The 21,091-nt window shown below is 31.0% G+C and overlaps 1 protein-coding gene across 2 annotated transcripts in view; it reads left to right on the top strand.

Moving 5' to 3' along the window:
- Positions 1–21,091, top strand: part of LOC134541980 (patj homolog) — a 197,638-nt gene that overhangs the window by 171,920 nt on the left and 4,627 nt on the right. The gene's annotated exons all lie outside the window — the stretch shown is intronic.

The raw sequence follows: 21,091 nt of genomic DNA, 5'->3' as shown, positions 1-21,091 counted from the left end.
TAATGGAATCAAGCTCTACCCAAGTCCAACACATAATAGCTTTTTTGCTTGAATTCAAAATATATGTTATTTTTAACTCATCATGAATTTGTACCTCAGCTGTCTATATTTAAGCATATTGTTTTTCATACCTCACATCCACAAAGTTATTCGGTACTTGAATACAAGAATATTTAATATTTTAATCAACTTAATATTTAAGGTTTTTTTAAATATTTTCATGATGTTTTCTCTGGTGGAATGAATGCTCATGAAGTTTATTGATGTATTTATTTGAAATTTTTAAAAAATATTATTATGTAGTCAATAACTTTTCAAGTTTTTAGGTGAAATTGAGGCTTTGAATGTTACTAAGCCCATCACATGATCCCTGAAGTTTGTTTTTTAGTGTTAGGTACTATGCTCAAATTGAATAGCAGCTAGGGATGGGTCGATATGATTCTTAAGTTCCTCGATTCCATCAAGTCTCTGGAAAACTGGCTACTTCTAAGTTAGTACTTACAAAATAAATTCTTATACTCCGAGCAGATCCTATTTGTAGAGTCTTCAGAGTGATTTGAGACTAGAATTTTCTTGATCTTGCATCAAAATGGATTTCTGGTCTTGGAATATTTGAGAATTTTTATTATTTCTGCACTGAAAGTTTCAATGGTAGGTGTCAGATACCATGTATTTATGCTGATTCTCATTCTTTTGTGGAATTTCAAAGTTCTACCCCTAACTTCAATTGAACATGTGATTCAATGTATTTCTGTTGGTTTATACTCGTGTTAGTTAATCTCTAATTGAATCAGCTTATGCTAGCTCAATTAGTAATTGTTTGTGTTCTAATCTAGAATAATATTACGTAAGAATAACTCGCTGAAAGATGGAACACATTTGTGTGCGAACCTTTATTATTTTATCTGTCTATTTAAAAAAAAAAAATCCTTACAAACACAGCATATACTCTCATCAAAAGCCAATGGATATTTGAAAATGTTATTTCAATATTGTATTATAATTATCATGACTGCCAATTTTTTTTTTCATATGCTGAAGTTGTGTCAGGTACATGTTTGACATAATAATTCAGAAGTACTTTATTTTTATTTTAGATGTTAATAAAATGTTTGTGTGATAAATAGAGCGGCCATGACATTTAAGACAAGGATAACATTTTGGAATGCCGTGAAGGGGAGGGAAGAAAGTTAAAATGGAGTTTGTTGCTAGGTTCCCACCATTTCACTGTGGCTGTTTGCCAAGGCACCCCATCCTCCTCTCTCGCCCTCCCATGCGACCACAGTATATCGCAGCATTCTTTGCTTTCTGACTGGTGGCTTTGCAACTACAGACAATAAACTCAATTTGTTTTTCAAATTACCACTTGCTTTTCAATAAAGGTAATGTAAATCACTCTGATGAAAGTAAATTTTGTGTTAATATAGGTACTAATTTTTAGTTTATTAAATGATGTGCTTGAATTGTGATTTCCACTGCATAAAGTATTTTTCATAAACTCATAATCAAAATGTTTTGGGTTACAGGGTCCCATTATTTTTGAAATAATATGATATGTGGTGAAAAAGGTTCGTGTACGATTTTTTTTTGTGTCCAGATGCTTGTAATTTTGAACAGGAACTTAGGCCAATAATCAGTAGTGCTCAGTAAACCTTAACTTCTGAGAATACCTTTTCTGTTATTATTTTTTGTTTTTAAGAAGAATCTGAATAACGTGGAACTAAGAATAGAAATCAAACTATGTACCATCAATGAAGATTTAATGTGGCCGTGGAAACTATAAAATTTTGTACTCGACCCATCCCTAATAGCACTATAAATTAATGTTTCAGTTTATATACTATTATGATGAGTTTCATGGAAGTTAACTAAATTTAAACTTACTCTGTTATGAATACAATATGAACTTAAATGACATTAGATACAGTCAACTCTTGATTGTACAATCCCTGGGAATAGCAACCATCTCTAAGTAACAACTGTATTTTGAGAAATATTGGTTTGAAAAGTAACCTATTTTTATTTATTTTGGGCATTACTGATTGCTTTTTTCCTTGCGAGAACAGTATTACCTTCAACTGTGTGTTATTCACCCTAAGGTCACCGGGCGATGCTAGTGAGTGGCTAGAATATGAGATTATGTAGCTGCTGCTTCCAGGTTTTCAAATGCAAGGCCAGAAATATTAATGCTGTCGTGTTCATAATCTTCCCGTGGTCACTAGATGCCAGTCAAATTGAGTCGCCACCTTCTAGTCATGTCATGTCCTTGAATTTGCTTGGCACACCACCCTTCTCCACTTGCATGCCACAGGTAGTTAATGCTATGAAGATTGAGTTGTAAATGGACCTAAAATAATGTAGTAAATTTGTGCACACTCATTAAAATGTATGCAGCGCATTGTGTTTAGGTGTTTTGCCAAAACGGGTGGTACTTCATGCTTCCATTGGATATAATTTTATTTTCAAGACATTTACCTATTAAAATAAAATATTATTAATATTTCAATAAAACATGTCATTTTATTATTATAGAAGATTGAACATAAAATTCATGTGGAAAATATAATTTTGTGGTTTAGATTTTGGATACGTGTCAAAATGAAAATCCCAACCCTTTTGTAATAAAGACGTTTTTCCCAGGAAGAAATCTTGAAGGTCTTGAATCAAGAGTTGACTGTACAGTATTAAATTGTATGGAAATCGTAATGCATTTTGTAAATATTTGTGTACATTTGTTTAAAATGGACTGTCAAAAACATCAGCAGACTCTCTTCCAGTGTAAGGGGGGATAAGATGTCAGGAACTGCTTCAGCCCTTCAAACTCTCCTTTGGGTACTGTTACATTATTATTTTGCATATTGTGCCCGATTCTGATAACTAATAATTTATTTTTATTCTTAATAAACATAATATTTAATTAATAAAAATACGGTTCTGCTTTCTTTAATTAATTTTTTTAGACCATGGTGCTGTGAGAAATTCCATGATTGATGCTTGCAGCAATTATACATGGCTAAAACATTGAAAACTTTATTATTTATTATTTGAGAAAAAAGTTAACAAAAAATATCTGGATGACTGAGCCTTGCTCAGAGGAATCTATTCAGTTTCACGTGCTTAAATATTATGTATATGGCTGCATTTATTTAAAATAAATAAATTTGTTACAAGCTTAATTCTTTAAAAATTAATTTAAGTGAAGATAAACAAAAAATGTACAGACACTGGAAGTCGTTATTCTCTGGTAAGGACAGTTGGTTCTTTGCTGTATTTTTTAGTTCAGTTCCTCTGAAATAGAAGAATGGTAGTGGTGTTTAAAATAAAGCTCGAGTGTAATATTTTCTCACTAAAAAAATAAATATACAATTTTTAAAAATTTGTGCACTTGGAGAAACTTATGCTTGTGTATCTATATGTATCTATAATGATAAAACAAAAATGATTCCTTTGTGATGACAAATTGAAGAATGAATATATATATATATATATATATATATATATATATATATATATATATATATATATATATATATATATATTAGAGATGGGTCGAGTCTTGGTTTATCGAGTCGAGCCGAGCCGAGTTGGGTCAGATTGACTCGACTCGAAAACCGAGTCACATATTTTATCAAGTTCGAGACTCGAAACACGTTTCGAGTTAAGTACCAGCATCGTGAGATTATAGCACTTTATTATAGGTTGTCTTAACGTTTTCGCCAAGACATTAATACAGCAAGAAATGATAATGACCTTTAAACAAAACAAATCCCGTGCAAACCTAACCTTGCCCGCTACCGTGCTACGGCGCTATAATAGGTACAAGTGCAACCAAACTTAGGCCTACCTTCATTTATGAACGTGACGTCGTAACGTGATTTTGTCGATAGTGGCGACAGTTTATAGGACAAAATTATGTCACATGACCATTTTATATAAAAAAAATGCTTGGAAAACAGCGTGCACTATTTTAATTTTGTTTTTCATCCTGTGTTTACTTCAAATACGGTACCGCATTTGTTTACATAATACGTAAATGGATTTTCACTGAAGAAAAATTTGTTGCAAAACGCACATGTATTAATAATCATCACGTTTATCGTGCCCCGTTTATAATAACTCGTATAAAAAAGAGATTTCCGTAACCTAAAAATAAAAACATAAATTATATTGTAATATTTAGTAAATAACACCAAGCATAGATGCGTGAAAATGGCTGTTAGGCCAGCCAGCCTTGCATTTTGGAACTAAATTTAGCTGTGCTCCGCTACGCAGCGCTGCGTGTCAATAACGTTTAGGATAAAATTACTTTCTCTTTGAATAAAATATAATAATAATAACGCTCATGCATTTTATTTGGCAATCAGTTACTGATCGCCAAATCAAATGCATGAAATATTTATTTAAAAACATATTGATATTCTTGTAGTTGTAACAAGTTCCGGGCGAATAATCTTGCCGCGGAAAGTGTATTTACATTGAGAATGTGACAATGTGACAAGGCCTATATCCCTTGAGCTGTTTGTTCATGTGGGGATCTGCCGGGGGATCGGAAAAAAAAAGTTACGTAACTCGGGAAGCCTTCTTTTCGCAGACGAAAGAGCCAAACTCCCGATCGTACATCTTCGTTTTTTTTTGTTCATTGTAAATAAATATGGCGGTGTTGATAAAAGGAAATACCATAAACAAGGCAACGGTATTTATTTGTACGCCGCCATATTTTTCGTTTGCAGTATGTCCGTGAATGTTTATTTGGGACAACTCATGATAACAATGGTCAATTAGGTTAGGTTAGCTACATTATAAATACTTTAAAACATTGTGGACGGTTGATATGGTTAGGATAGCTACATTAAAGATACTGTGAAATCATGTTGAAATAAAGCTTAGTTTTTTATATTTAAATAACATAATGATTTTAATTAATCATTTAAAATATTTAAATAACATAATTATTTGCTAATTAATCATTTAAAATATTTAAATAATGCAGATGCATCTTGGATACACAATTTTTATATCAATGGGTGTAGTAATATTTTATTTATCATATTCGACGCAAAAAATTATAAAATTATGAAACTCGAACTGACTCGACCTCTTCAAAAATTTTGTGACTCGAACTCGACTCGACTCGAAATATGAATTGCTAAACTCGGCTCGACTCGACTCGAAGCCAAAAAACCTCAACTCGTCCATATATATATATATATATATATATATATATATATATATATATATATATATATATATATATATATATATACACACACACACGTATATATATACACATACATATATATATCTCAGAGCAAACTTTGCTTGTTATTGTTTATTGATTTTTTTATACAGAATATTTCTTCACCAGTTTTACTGGCAAACAAAATTTGGAAATCTCCAGCTAAATCAACTTGGTGATGGTTACATACTTAAACACTTGAAGAATTTCCTGTGTTAGGAAATAATGTTATAATTTCATAAACATGTTGCTCTGAATGATTTATGGTGAATGTAAAGTCTCTGGATCCATTATTGATTTTTACTGTTTTATATGTATCCTTAACGAAAATCCACAACATACAATGGCCGTCATCTTCCGACTACAAAACTGTTCCAGATTATACACAAAACATCACAAAAAAAGGTTCACTGCTTCAATAAATTTGAAATTGTGCAGAAATGTTACTTACGACTACAGTAAAAATCGAAGGGAACTCCATCCATGGCACATGTACAAAGTTATTTTGCCTCATTGTAGGCATTCGCAGACAACTGTGTTCAGCGAATTTCCAGTTAAGAGAAAGTCCAAAAAAGTTTCAAATTCAGCATAGCCTGAACCACAGCCATAAAATTGTTTCTTAAACTACATTATTTACTATTTTTTAGCATTGCCGACCACAAAATTTCGGTACCCCGACCATACGACTGACTGTTAGATAACCTGACTACCTCCATCCACGAAGCAGCTTTGTTTCAGGATCATAGGTAAAAAACCTCGATTCATCACAAGTAATCACTCTGTCCAACAATTCTGGATCATTATTCATGTTGTTTAAAAGGTCAGCACAAATGTTCATTCTCAATTCCTTTTGCTCTGGAGTGAGAAGTCTTGGCACCATTTTCTTGCAAACTTTATGCATGTTGAATGATACATGCAAAATCTGACGGACACTTTCTTTGTTAATTCCCAAAGATTTCTGCAAGAGCTCTGACACTCAAGATGACAATTTTCTCGGATCAATTTACCAATTTTCTAGTTTTTGTCCTCCATTTTTGATGTTGAGGGTCGTCCAGGGTGCAGATTGACTTCTGAAATTTAAATACCCCTCCTTAAACCTTTTGCACCAATCAAAATCTTCCATGCGCATTAAACTTTCACTTTCGTACAATTCCTTTAACACGGCATGAGCTTCTGTAATAGTTTTCCCCAGTTTCACAAGAAAGTTGAGGTTAACTCGTTGCTCCATCTGAACACTTTGCATTTTTCCGAGGAGACGCTAGCGCAAAGACTTGAATGGGCGATTGCTACAGCGAGACTGAGCAACGTACACCATGCCCATCGAGCTCAGGGTGGAGGAAGCATCAACAGGCACAGACGTGTTCAAACCTGCTGCGGTGCGCTCTCTGCCGGTTGCAGCACCAGTCTGGTTGTTTCATTACCGCACGTAGTAACCTCGATATATGAAGTGCCATGTCTGAAATGAAAGGTATCTTTATTAATTATATAGATCGTGGATTAACGCACACAAGCCTTTGGGGGGAAAAAAATTAATGGCTTTCTTAAGTACGTAACAAAGAATCTCTCTCAGTGATGATTTTGCTTTCAAAAATAATGAAAACCTTCATTAAAATTTTTATTTTAAAATATACTGCCAAATATAAGTGAGTGCTGCACGTAATTCATTTAATTTAAATATGTGTATGTACTTATGTGGCCAGTGCAGCTGCTTTGCATTTTTCTGCGCTGGCTATGATTGATGGAAACAAACCTAAGTTAGGAATTTTGCTGCATAAATTTGTAAATTTATATTGTAAAAATGTGTATATTTTTAATGGACTTAGTGATGAGAGACATGTGATAATACTTACTATAATATAATGTTTACAAAAATGTTAAGTGAAAATGGGTTGTGTTGTAGATTTATTAATACAACAGGATGAACAGTACGGTGAAAGTGTGTTTCCATTTGTTTAGCTCTATTTAATTTGTTATTCTATGGTTAAAGTTTCATGCACATTCATTCTATATATTTATTTCTGTAGCTTCTTCCATGATTACATGTCTCAGTGAAATATATCATTTATTTTATTATATTTTTTATTTATATATTTATCTGTTGGAACATTTAGGTATGTTAATATTAAAATAATATTAAAACAATATTAAAACATAAAAAAATTACATTAAAACAATTTTTCTTGCACTTGGGACTTCAGTACATATATAGTTTTTCTCATCCCTGTAAAACCCCTATTCTGTAAATTTAAATTGTGAGAGACAGCCACCATCGAGAAAGCCAGTTTATTTCATTTATTTATATTTACAAGAATTGTTCATTTAATATTTTTGGATGAACTTGCATGCAAATATTACCAACAAATCTGTATGTTAGGTCACTCACTAATAACTTATTTAGTTTTTCCAAGTTAGTTTAGTTTTCAATTATATTTACTAGGCCTTTCGATTGTAGCTTCGTCAAAGACAAAGAATTATCCTCCAAAGTTTCGGTAAACTTTGCAGGTGCTATCTTCACGGGAGTGATTGCAATGTTGACATAAGCATCAGGGACTAATATAATTTTGATGCAGTTTCAACCTACAAGTCTAGCAAATTCAGACAATGGTCGCAAAGGCTTTTAATTATGTTAGCTTTTTGTTTTAATTAATTTAGTTTTATGTTACTTAGTACATTAAAGTTAGGAATGCTTGCTCAGTGTTTCGTAGAGTTGATTAGCATGTGTCTGTTTGAACTTTCACTTTATTAAGTGCAAATGTTGATTGCTATTCTTTTATTTAGATGGTTGGGAATGCTGAGTAATTTTTTTTTGTTGACATTTTATGGCATATAATATATTTTAATTTAGTTTATCCATTATTATTCATTATTTTGTGCTTATAGAACTCGTCAAAGCTTTTTTACTCAATTATTATCTTGTGAAAAAATTTTCATGTAAACACAATTTAAATAGTATTATATTTTTTACTGCTACAATTAAGTAAGACTTGTGCCACAACCTGATACTTTTATATTTCACTATTTAGATTTATTTTTCTATTTTATTCATTAAATACTTTTGACTTTTTGGTAACATCCTTCTAACAAATATATTAGATACATATTTAATAACTATAATTTTATTGAAAACTGAACTTTTGAAATATTTTTCAAAATATTTTTTGCTGCAGATCACCTGAAATCACCATGCGGGTAGGTCAGAAGAGGGGAGAAATTGTCATTTGACAACTTCAACCATGCAAATACATGGTAGCTTGAAATGTAATTGTTCACATTATTTATGATGAAATTGTTATTGCAGATTAAAATTTTACTGTGTAAGTACTCTTTTTTTTTTTTTTTTTTTCAAAGCTGGTGGTTTAAAAATGGATTAGTAATTCAGACTGGAGCAGGACGTAAAAAATATAGGAGCAGCTACTTAAGTAATATTGTTCACGTGACATGTTATTATAGTTACTTTCAAACGTAAGTTGTGATAGAGGTCAGGAATTTTAGTACTGTGTTTACAGGATAAACTAAATAGAAGAGATGTGTGTAAAATAAAATAAAATAAAAATCCTGGTAATTGCATTTTCTTAAATTAATCAATTTTAAAATTTTAAAATTAATTTAGCTAACTGATAATATACATTAAAATATAGTATTATAAATTTTAAATCATACTCACAGCTTATTCATGACAAATTATCATTGTAAGTGTAATTTTGTAGAAAACAAATATAAATTTCTCAGTAAATCATCTTTGCTTCATACATGTTATATCTTTTTCCATCAAATTTTTTGTGAATGAGTCCTACCTAGTGTATCTGTTGTTATTGAATAATTTAAAAAAAAATTATTCAATTTGTAATTTTGATTTGAATAGTAAATTATTCACGAATATATAATATTGGCTTATTCACAAATACCGAATGAATATTTTGAATATTTTTGGAATACTCGCAGACCCCGTGAGCCTTCTGGGGTGGACGGCAAGTGATGGCCCGTGTACCCTGCCTACTCCCTCCCCCATCTGGCCATATTTCTGAGGCGTGCATTGTCATTGGCTGTGCTGTTATGGGAGGTGCCAGTGCTCCAAGTTGCAGGGAACGGGATTGCAGCAAGGTTTTTTTTTTTTATTTGGGCCTAACAACAATGAGGTCATAAGAGAAGGATCAGAGATATCGGGGGAGGATTAGACCATGGCCTATTGATGGAGACAAGATTTTATGGTTTTATTTTGAGGTCAATTTTATTTTTAAAACTTGAGATTTCGGTGTTTGTTCATATGTTTTTATGAATTCTGTAAATGTACCATCATAATGTAAAATTGAGTTACTAATAACAGTTCAAAAAAGAGTAAAATAAATTTTTCCAATCTAGTACATACATTTTGGTAAAGTCTTCATGCTGAATACATTACATTCATTGAATTTAATATATTGAATATTATGTTTTTGTGATCAGAATTAAGTTAAAAAAAAAGCTGATTAATTGCATTTGGGTGGTTTATGGTGTCATTACTTATATTTTGTTGTTATTTGGTGTACTGACATGCTTTTCAGTGTTATTTCTGTTCCATCACCATTCACCATGTAATCTTGTCCCTACCTACTGACTATTGCAAGAAACCTGTCCAGCATTTATCCTAGAGTGATTTCAGGAAACCATGACAAAATGAAATCAGAATGGCCAGACTAATTCGAATCTTTGACCTCTGCATCACCCAGGCCATATTATATATATTATATACATATATAAAACTGGGTAAAAGTCATGACAAAAAATAAAAAATTGTCAGGGGATGTCGGAAATTGACAGAAAAATTTTCAAAAAAATTCATGATATTCTTGCTGTGACGAAAGTGTGAAACAGTATGTGTGGTATGTGTGCTTCATGCTGCCATCCTTTTCCATTTCACAAAAACATTTTCATTGTCATTGGGAACTAAATCCTTTCCCATTGTCATGTAAAAAGGTGTTTATGCTAAGTGCTACACATTACTAGAGACCAGTGCATACAATAGAAATCAGTTTTCAGTGGCTTCTTATAGGAAAATTACAGATTCAGCTATTGTAAAATATACGTAATACAAATGGCAGACTTTATAAGAATAAATTATGCCAAACTTTTATTGAAGGTAAAAATTGCATCCATGCAAAGCTTCACTTAATTTTTAGCATGAGATAAACTAATAATGTTCATCTACATTGCTGTCTTTCAGAAATTTTAAAGATTTAAGATATAACTTTGCCTTTGAATAATATGAAACAGTTTACATTTTGTGGGTACTGATAAAGCTTATGTGTAAAAACACAAATGAAACAAGATACTTTTGCTTTTAATCTTTGTTTAGTAGGATATTGCTTAAATTGAGAAAATAATAATTGAACTTGGAGCATAGCCATCCCATTTACACATTGAATTGTTACAAGCAAATATTGTATCCCACAGAACCTATTGTTTTTACATTTGAATAATAAGATTCTGATGTATTTGTAAATGCATTATTCTGGAATAAAATATCATTAAAACATTAAAAGTTATATACCATTTCTTCTAGTCGTCAAAAAAAAGTTAATACGGTAAGGGTAAATTGTTAATTCTTGTTTAGAAAACCTGATAAAGTCTAAGTATTTCAGGATTTCAATTTGCAGCAACCCCAGAGGAGGTTTGACTGCCTGCACTATAATGCAAAAAGTACTGCAAAAAAAACTTTTTTGTTATATTACTAAAGTGAGCCAAAGTCTAATTTTTTTAAATTTAAATAACTTGTATTAGTATTACAAATAAAAAATTAGGTTTTTTATTTCCTAGGAATTCTTATTAACCCTTTTACACATTTACATTTGTGTAACTTCTACCCCTATGAATCACACTCGTGTGAAAGCTAATGGATAGCTGTAATTAATTTTATATCGTAGGAGCACCACAAAAATCTTCAAATATCCGCATTGCATAATTATTTTGATGATGTGAAAGTGTATCTGTAGAACCTGTGTCTCTTCTTCATTACTCACCATAAATTATACTTGCACGTATTCTAATTCTTACCTGTACTTAGGTCTCCTTATAAATGGCTGATGTATCATTAGTCCATTATGCCATGTATAGAAAAGCAAAGCCATTTAAAACTGCATATCAGTTCATTGGAGTTGTGAAATTTTGATGATTAAAGGGGGAGAGAAAATTGAACAAGCATAAGTTTCATCCTAGTTGCAGAAGCTAAATTAGTAGTTCTTGTTTCAGGTCCCTGTTTTATATATATATATATATATATATATATATATATATATATATATATATATATATATATACATATATATAAAATTTATCTTCTTACTGGGTCTGTACATTTACAATGTGATATCCAACCTTAGGTATACCGGTACGTGATAAATTAAGTTTCTAAGGTAATTTACTAATTATCCATACAATAAAACTAACCAAGCCAAAATTTTTAAGCACGTGTAGATAAGGAGGCTTTTTACATGCTTGAGTAATGTTAGTAGGAACAAAAAAAAAAACGGGCTACTGACTGCTCCCATATGTTAAGGTAGCGACTATAAACGGTATCCTCTAGTCCACATGAAGTTTCCACAGTCAGTATTGTTCAAGTAGTTACCTGCAACGATTACCATCTAGATGTTACCTTGTAAATTATATGTGGCCTTCTCCTATTTGGATTTATATATTTACAACATGATGTTAAAAAATTCTAATTTCCTTGTACTTAATATATGAATATAATACATCTTAATGGAATGCATAATGCTACAAACAGAACAAATTAATTTTCTTTCGGGATGTAACTAGATCGGTAAGTTTTTTTCTATCTAGTTCATTCTTTTAACAGTTTTCTATAATGTATCTTCTTTATTACTAGCTGTTCATATTTAACTCGTGTGCCAAATTGGGGTTGTGAATTTTTACATACTGCAAAGTTGTCATGTCTGCTGAGTTTTGTGTTAAGCTTTACTATAATCACTCTTAGAGTACCATTGTTTTTGTTGAAAAATCTTTTATTGTATTGTGTGTTTTTGTGTGAATGTCATAGGTGTCTGTATTTTAAAAGCTTGATGAAAAAAAAATTGATGTATTTCACTGAAATGAATGCTTTGAAGTGTTAACTGTCTTCTTTTAAGTACATTTGTGATTAAAATTTAAGTATTTTATTTGGAGACTTTAATATCTAAATAGAGCTGTATTTATACAGTGAGTATTAGAAAGTTTAATCTCAGTAAGATAATTGAAATTTTTTAATAAAATAAACTAAAAGTACTCATAAGAAAATATTATTAATTAATTTGGAAACTATAAGAGTCTGCAATTTTACAAAGTACTGGTGTATTGCTTTACGGGTAAACATTATGAAATAACTAATTTATAATAATGACTAAAGAATGCAATACGTTTTTACATGTTATGATGAAACCAAATGTGGAAATTTTTTTTAGTAGTATCTATTATAAAATGTTGAAGAATTTTTGTATTTATTATAAGTATAATTGTTAATTATTATTAGTTGAAACTTAATATAATAGTCAATTTTTGTAGAGTTTTTACTGGAACTAGCTTTACCATAAGGCATTGATTTCAAAAACTAGAGTCACAACCCAAACTAAGGATACAGAAATAGTCCTAAGGGTGGCTAACTAGTTCTTAAAAAGAAAATGTACAAATATTGGTATTATAATATTATAATTAGGGGGGAAATCTTGAAGTAGTAAATACCACATATAAAATTAATGTTCATTGCAACTTTTAGGGTGGAATCCATTCCTGGAGTTGTATTTTGCTAATGATTATTACTTTGTGAAGTAGTGCTTTTTCTAAAAGCCTTCTTTACCTGAGAGTTTTGAATTCATAATCTGGAAAACAGTGAAACAGCATAGTGGTTGACCAAACACTATGAAACATTCTATTTTGAATTTTATGAAGTAACAATATAAGTGGTTTCAGTTGTTAATCCTGCCACATACAGAAACATATTTCCAACACGCTTAATTATTTTATTATTTTCTGTAAGTTCCTGAATGGCTACACAACCTTACCATGTTCATCTGTTGATACTGCACACCTACATATTTGGTTTCCATGCTACTCCCACATCACGTAGTTCAAAGCAATTGGAAAAAAAATAATACACTTTTAGTTTTACACCAATTTTCACGTAATGCTTGCCCTTTATAGCTTGTTTAATTTAAGAATATATTGTGTATTTACTAGAGGAAAAATCATATATCGTTAAACATTCAAACTGTAATAACAGCTGGTTATTGTATGGGATAGTGTAATGGTCTCATAGGGTAAAGCTGCAAATACTCACATAGCTTGGGTTCTAATCACAATGAGTTTTTTGTTAATAATTCACATGTTTTTAATTAATAAAGACATATTCAGCTATATAATCATTGGGGTAAACACTGTGGAGTCCCTCTAATCTGAGAATCCGGCTCATTCAAACAAGTTTAAAGTAAAAAAAATTATTAATTTATTATTTTAAAAAAAATTATATCTTTTCTATTAATCACCACGTTTAGTGATTTCGTTGTTACAGGCTGTGATGCATGATAACTTAACGCTTGTAGAGATGTATTTCAGTACATGCTCTTACATTACAACAATTTTTCTGCTAATCTGAAGAGGACTCAGCTCCAGTTAGTTTGGCTTAGTGGGACTCCACCGATAAGTAATGTTATTTCAGGGACTACAAATCGAAGATAGCACTTACGTATGACTCAAAACAACACATGCGTCAGGCAATGCTAATGTAATGACATTGGATTCCACCCTAAGTACAGCCTATAGAACTGGAAATAAATGCTTAGGATATGGCTGGTGATAACACAGTAATTGCTGCTGCCTGATTTTCAAAAAGAAAATTAAATTCTGTGCAAATTGGCAGTTGTGTTACTGAGCTGGTGAAAATTTTATTTAGGGTTGCGATCAAAGCATTATGGAAACTACTACCATAAAGTATATGGGTTTTTTACAGTATATTTATGGTGTTCTATTAGAGAATTTTTGTTTCAACAACAGGTATACTTGTAGAATGTTATACATGTAGTACATTATTACTTTGTATTTTTACTAAACCAAGAAATTTTATAAATAAATTCGGTTCTGTAACATATTAAAGAATTCTGCACAATAGTTTGTAGATCATTTGCTAGATGACCAGATTTCTAAATTAGTAGCTACTGGTACATAGTTCAGAATTTTATTATGATGAAGTTATTCTGTAAAAGCTACATGTACTATCAAGTGTGGAGCAATAGCATGTACGTATGGATAAAATAACATGTGATTGCTATGTTGAGTTATAATATGTAAGTTTTGCTGTGCCATTGCTTGTAATCTGTAACATATTTTTGTCTTGTCTCAAATGTACTTTTATTATTGAATAATTTTTTGTAAGACTTATATAATAGAACTAAGCAATAAATCAAACACACCAGCCAACATGTGAAAATAGTATAATAGCTAGTATTTCAAGCCTTAAGGGGCCCGCCTACCTGGGCACACATACGGTGTGCAAGGCTTCAGGAAAAACAACGTGATTTCAAAACTACTCAAGATATCCGAGTGGGGCCTATTTACGAATAGCATTTAAGAGTTCGCTGAGGCCCGAAAAGTACTTTTAATTTCGGATTAAGTTTTTAAACTGTATTTTTAGAAGCGTTAAAATGCCTAAAACGCATGTTTTCAGAGTAATTTTTAGGCATACAACAATCAGTAAACTCTTGAAAGCACTTAAGGGGCTTGCATAACACCTTTATCTTCATTTCTCTGCCATATAATGTTACGGTCACCGCTCAAATTTCACAGTTATCCTGTGACGACGAGACGAATGCGCGCCAGTTCAGAGACTTGCACTTAGAGGCTATACCGCGCTGGAAGCACCAACGAGCGTCGCGCTTATCATCCCGCCTCACTAACACACATACACCCCTGACGAGGCGGGCCCCTTAACAACAGGAATTATAAATTAATTATCTGGTTTATTTTGTATCTCTTGGAACATTTTTGAAGTATATTTTTTACTTTTCTAGTGGGTAGTGGGTAATCTGAAAAACAAATTTCTGTTTGCCTTTTAATTTTTGTTAACATCGGTAATCAAAACACCTGAAAACCCTAGGAATTTACTCTTATTACTAGTCATTTTTGTATTCTGTGCTTCAGAATAGATTTGCTAAGTAGTAGTTAAAACTTACATGTACTCTTCCAAGGTTAGTGCATAAATAAACTATGTTCTGGCAACATATACTTCTATTTCTCCTTGGGCCATTTCTTTTTTTTGTAATCCGGAATTCCATATTGCATATTTGGCTAAATGATAGAAACTGGCAATCAGACAATATGTTCCATTAACATTATTATTATTTTTTTTTTAGGTTTGGCATTTGTACGATTTTTTTTTTGCTAAAATTTTTGCTTATTGTTGCATACTCATCAAAGCTGTGAAACCAATCAGTTCCTGATGGGATCAGAAACAAATGTTCCCATTTTACCATAACATTATCAATAGTTTAAAAGTAGGTTGGCAATTCGTACATGAATTTATAATTGTGAATAGAAGAGAAACACTTGCAATAGTGGTTTCCAAGTTTTTGGATTCCCCAGCCAGTGTATTAAGACTTTATAGAAGTTTTGCACTCATTCAGGCCCCATACTATTGTTATTCAGTGGGCAGTATTAAGGGAGCAAGTTAACTTGTTTGTCATAGGAGTTGTGCCCTTTATACCACCCACTATAGAGTGGTTTCTAAACATTTTTTAATCTTATTTTTGAAATTTTGTGACATTTGAGACTAGATATATACTTTGCAAGTTGGTTTTAGTGGTAGATGTATTTATTGCTGTTCATTCCTGTTGATAAATGTGTTGTGCTATGTATTAAAATGTAAAGAATCCTCACTTATTGAACTTTCTTTTTTTTTCTCTGAAAATTACATACCTGAAATAAGTTTTGAATAAACATTTCATTTGTATAGAATGTTGTTTATTTATTGATTGCACCTTGTGTGCGTATTTTGTAAATGCTAAAACATTAATTATTTTACATATGTATTGTTAGTCTGTTGATACAAAACAAATACTCTACGTAGTTTATTTTATTATTTTAATACAAAATCATTAACAATAATCCTTTGAAGTATTTTACAAATAAGCTTGTTACATTTGAATTGGCATTCGTTATTGCTAAATTAATACTAAAATTATTCATATTGAAAAATATACATGAATATTAAAAAAAGTTGACATTATTGAATTTTCATTAAAGTAGATAATAAGTTGGGTATAAATCAGTAATGCTCTACCAAATTTGAAAGAAAAAAACTGATGGCAATAACTTATATCATAAGTTGGTTGGTTAGTTGATGGCTGTAAATCTATATAAAAATATTTGATATGGATTTTAGAAATATGTTTTAACAAGATGATATGATAAATAATGCTTACAGCCTTTACAATATTTCTCAATAATTTTTTTTTGTACGTACAATACAGTACAAAACTTACTGCGAATTTCTAAACACTAATTCTTTTCATTTAGGATTATAGCTACTGTAACATCTGTGTATTCACAAAGCTTTGTGTGTTAATAAATCCAACAATTTGAAGGGAAAATAATTTTAATTGTTTTTAAAATGCTGTTAATGGTAATTTTTGTATATCCATAACAAATTGTTCATAACTGATTGCAAAAATAAAATTATACAAAACATTAAGCATTCTTATTTGTTATTTTTTTACAACTAAATTTCATAGAAGACATTGAATCTGTTTACTTTAAATACAATTAATGACTGGTTAGCAACTTTATGAATGAAAGAAGCAATAGGAGTGAATTAAATTATTCCTTAGTGGTGTAAATATAAAACAAGAAACCATATCACTAAATCCAGGTAGTTTTACACCACATTAAATTATGTAATGATTTTTTTTATGTGTACCAAAACTATCCTCCCCCAATCAACTATAATCTGATGAATTGTAGACTTTAAAACATAGTGTTATTTCACTCAGTGTTGCAACGCTGGTTGTGAAAATGGTGAAGGTTATTAAAAATAAATAAACGTTTGCATTGAACTTTGTTTAATTTATAAAAATACAATATTTACAATGAACATTTTATAAATCCATATGAAAAACCAGGATGTTGATAGACTTTGGTATGTTTGTATCAATAACAATTTTTGGCATTAGGAGAAACATGATATTACGATAATTACAGCTTGGTTGCATTTTAATAGCTTGAGTAAGTAACAACTTAAGTTAAGTTTATTCCCATTTATAAAAATGACAGTATGGTGTCTCGTAGAAAATCTTAAAATGATAGTTGCAGTAAATATTCAAAAAGAAAATTTATAAATTCTTAAACATTTCAAGCAAAACTTGCTGCACACTATAGACTCAGGTGTAGATATAATGCATAATTTAAATTTAAAGAAACAGGGAAAAACTATTAAAATAAATTTTTAATAACAATGTAAATATATTATTCACTCAACAAGACCGCAATTTTCACTGTGTTTTTTTTTCTATTTCCAAAATTCCTTAGTCCAGAAGTGAAAAATTTGAACACTTTCTGTCATTTCTAGCTGCAACTCTATATTATATATATATATAATTGATTGTATTTATTAAACATATTTTTGAAATATTTACAATGAATAGGTACAAGTAATCCAAACTTAAATATCATAAACTGTCATGTTATGCAGGATGCTGTTGATAAGGGAAGATTTTCCTTTTTTCCAACAATTGTTAGCCCAACTGTGCATTTGAAGTGAACATATAAAAAAAACTTACAGGGTTTAAATAGTTCATTTAAAAGGAAATTTTAGACAGACTCAGGCTTTTGTGTTTAAGGCTTAGTGTTTTTAAATTTATTATTTATTATTTTACATTAACTGAACATTGTTTTTAGGCCTTATATCAAAATTGTTAGTAAGTATACAAATAAATTATTTTGTGATTAATGCATACTATATGTGATGTTATAATGACTCTGGGTTAAAACTTCCCAAATTTCTTTCACAAATATACTTTTAACTATTTCAGTTTTTTTATACACTAAAGTGAAAATTTATATATCAATGATAAATGAAGGTTATACAAACTTAGAATGGCTATTCAATTTTTTTTTATAATTTAAATGTAATTATATATAGTTAAATAGTATTTTAATTTAGTTTAAAAAATTTACTGTATAAAGATAATGCAATAAACTAGCTTAGTTTAAATACAAAACATTCATATTTTATCTTAGGGAAGTCATCTGTTATTATTAGGAAAAATTATAATACATATTATACAAGCTGACAGTTAAGAGACAAAAAAATGAAGTAATAATATTATATTTGGAATCTTAATATTTTTTTCTCAATTTTTTTTCTAGCAAGCTATCACTATGTCTAATAATTTTCCTTTAATTCCTTTTGATAATATGGGCGTGTTCAATATTTCCATTTGGTTTTTATGTAGCCTATTACCGTTTCAAAACTGTAAAACATGACATATAATTTAAAAATAACATTGAGAATTAATTGATTTTCACATTTTAACATTCATTAAATATTAGTATGATTTGTTAATCTTGACTATTTCTTAACATTTAAAATTTCTTGCATCGATACATTTTATCAATAGTTACACAATGCATATCAGAAATAAACTACACTACTTAAACATAGGTAATACCAAAATTCTCTTTTCTTTGCTTGTACTCATGTGCTTCAGTTATAAATTTCTTTCATCATAATGCAGAAATATATTTTGGTACAAGAGACAATGTTTTCATTTTTTATTCTTAAAATTTGGCATCATCTCTTCATTAAAATGTCATTATTTTAAAAGCTACTTATAAATTAATGTTTCACTTTTATTTACTTTTATTGAACAATAATTGAAACTGTTACCGCTGTAAACCACTTGCATGGTGCTTACCATAAAACAGTATTTTTTTTTTGGACATTAAATTTTGTCACCTTTAAAATTATCATTAAAAATAGTGGATTCTGTTGTTTCTACAAGATTGACAATTATTAGAATTTATGCTGCAAGGAACTTTAAAAATGAATGTGTGTTTGTATGTATTTTGCAAATAATACATCATTCTTTGCATCTTGTTTTGGTAAGAATGTGTAAGGCACTGATAAAATAATTATGCATCCATATTTAAACCCAAGCTTAGTTAGTTATTCAAGCTAACAATTCATTTCTTTTTTAATTATAAACCCTACTCTGTGTAATGTAGAACTCCAATTTTAAGAACATAAATTAAAAAACTATTTTCTTAATCAACTTAGTAATACTTCTTTCTTATGTGTGTGAGTAAATTAAATACCATAATTAATTCATTGTGTAATAATTGGAGGATATTTATTAAAAATCACAACAAAAAATGTTTTTTTTTTTTATGTTGTGATAGTTACATGTCTACCTTGTGAAATAAAATCATATGTATGTGTAGTTTATACAGATTTCATACATAATGTGTGTTGTTACAAACTGAGTTAGTGGTAACTTATAACTTGCCTACATGTATCTTACATCTAATAATTTTTTTTTAAATGGTTCTGTCAATTCTGTGTCGGTTATTTTCCTTGACAAATTTCATGCACACCAATTATTATAAGGTATTGCACTTTTAATAAAACAATTAACACAAGAAACAATTTTTTTTATCATGTATCAAGTTTTGGCAGAATGTATGCATACAAAGCAGTGCTCAGCCAATATTGAACTAGTTATAAAAAAAATATATTTCTTCCCCCACCCCTCCTGCTCACAGTAGTAGAGAACTTATAATGCATTAGACTTTCTAAAATGTATTAAGTTTTTATATGTGGCATTGTTTGTTGTTACATGTGCAAATTTCGTAGTACAGTGAAAGGTCTTGATCCGGCTTATTCGGCACCTCTGCCATGCTGGATCATCAAATGTCTGTATTTTTAAAATAAGATTATCGAAGTATACTTTTAAAAATAATACCAATTGTGATATGTAAAACCTACAAAACAGGAAACACTGTACTGAAACTAAAACTAACAGTTACGGTAAACTCTGGGTGAGTGAACTAAAAATGCAGGCAGCACAGTAATGTGACTTGTCAGAATCCACCCTCCACCCGGATAAAATCTGAACCCTAGCGGCTCGATTGGTGCTGAACCATATAGAATGCCAGATTCAAGTTTTTTAACCGAGTTTCAAGATACAGATACGCAAATTAATAGCTTGCCAAAACTGTAGCGAACTGCTACTTCCTTCTCGACGGTGGACTACAGAGGTGACGGGATACTCTGTGATTGTTTGGGGCAACTCAGAAAGGACTCCAGTTACCTTAGGAAAGGTGAGGAGCGGTGCACTAGCCCGCGACACACCCTGCGTGGCGTCTGTCATCAGCGTCATGACATCACCAGTGGAAGTAGCGGGGTTTCTGCGTAGCAGGAGTATCCTGGGTGTAGGCCCCTAACTAGTGACGCTAACTAGACGACAAAGATGCAAACACGAGATGGTTGGTCGGTACGTGCCACAAAACTGATGGGTCTTGTGGACTTACGCACACAGCCATCCTGGTCGATAGTTGCGAACGCACAGCTGCTGAGCCCGAGGTCATGCTGGGGAGGGGTTAGTGTCAGGATAATCTATGGACCTTGCAGCTCCTCGACTGTCGATTCATCATCGCGTCACACCCGAGCGACAGTACATGCCCCAATGACACTGGGAATTTCACACGCATCGGTAGCACGGATGCACACTTGATTAGGGTGGCAGCACTTCATTACTACCTTAGTGAGCCCAATGGGACTCCAAGGGTTGCCATCAATGCCCCTACACATTTCTCACGGCTGTTAAGTGTGTCGACACT

The sequence above is a fragment of the Bacillus rossius genome (genome assembly GCF_032445375.1).
Source record: "Bacillus rossius redtenbacheri isolate Brsri chromosome 4 unlocalized genomic scaffold, Brsri_v3 Brsri_v3_scf4_2, whole genome shotgun sequence".
NCBI lineage: Eukaryota > Metazoa > Arthropoda > Insecta > Phasmatodea > Bacillidae > Bacillus > Bacillus rossius.
Note: the sequence above shows the minus strand (reverse complement) of the source record. Positions and strands in the feature narration are given on the sequence as shown.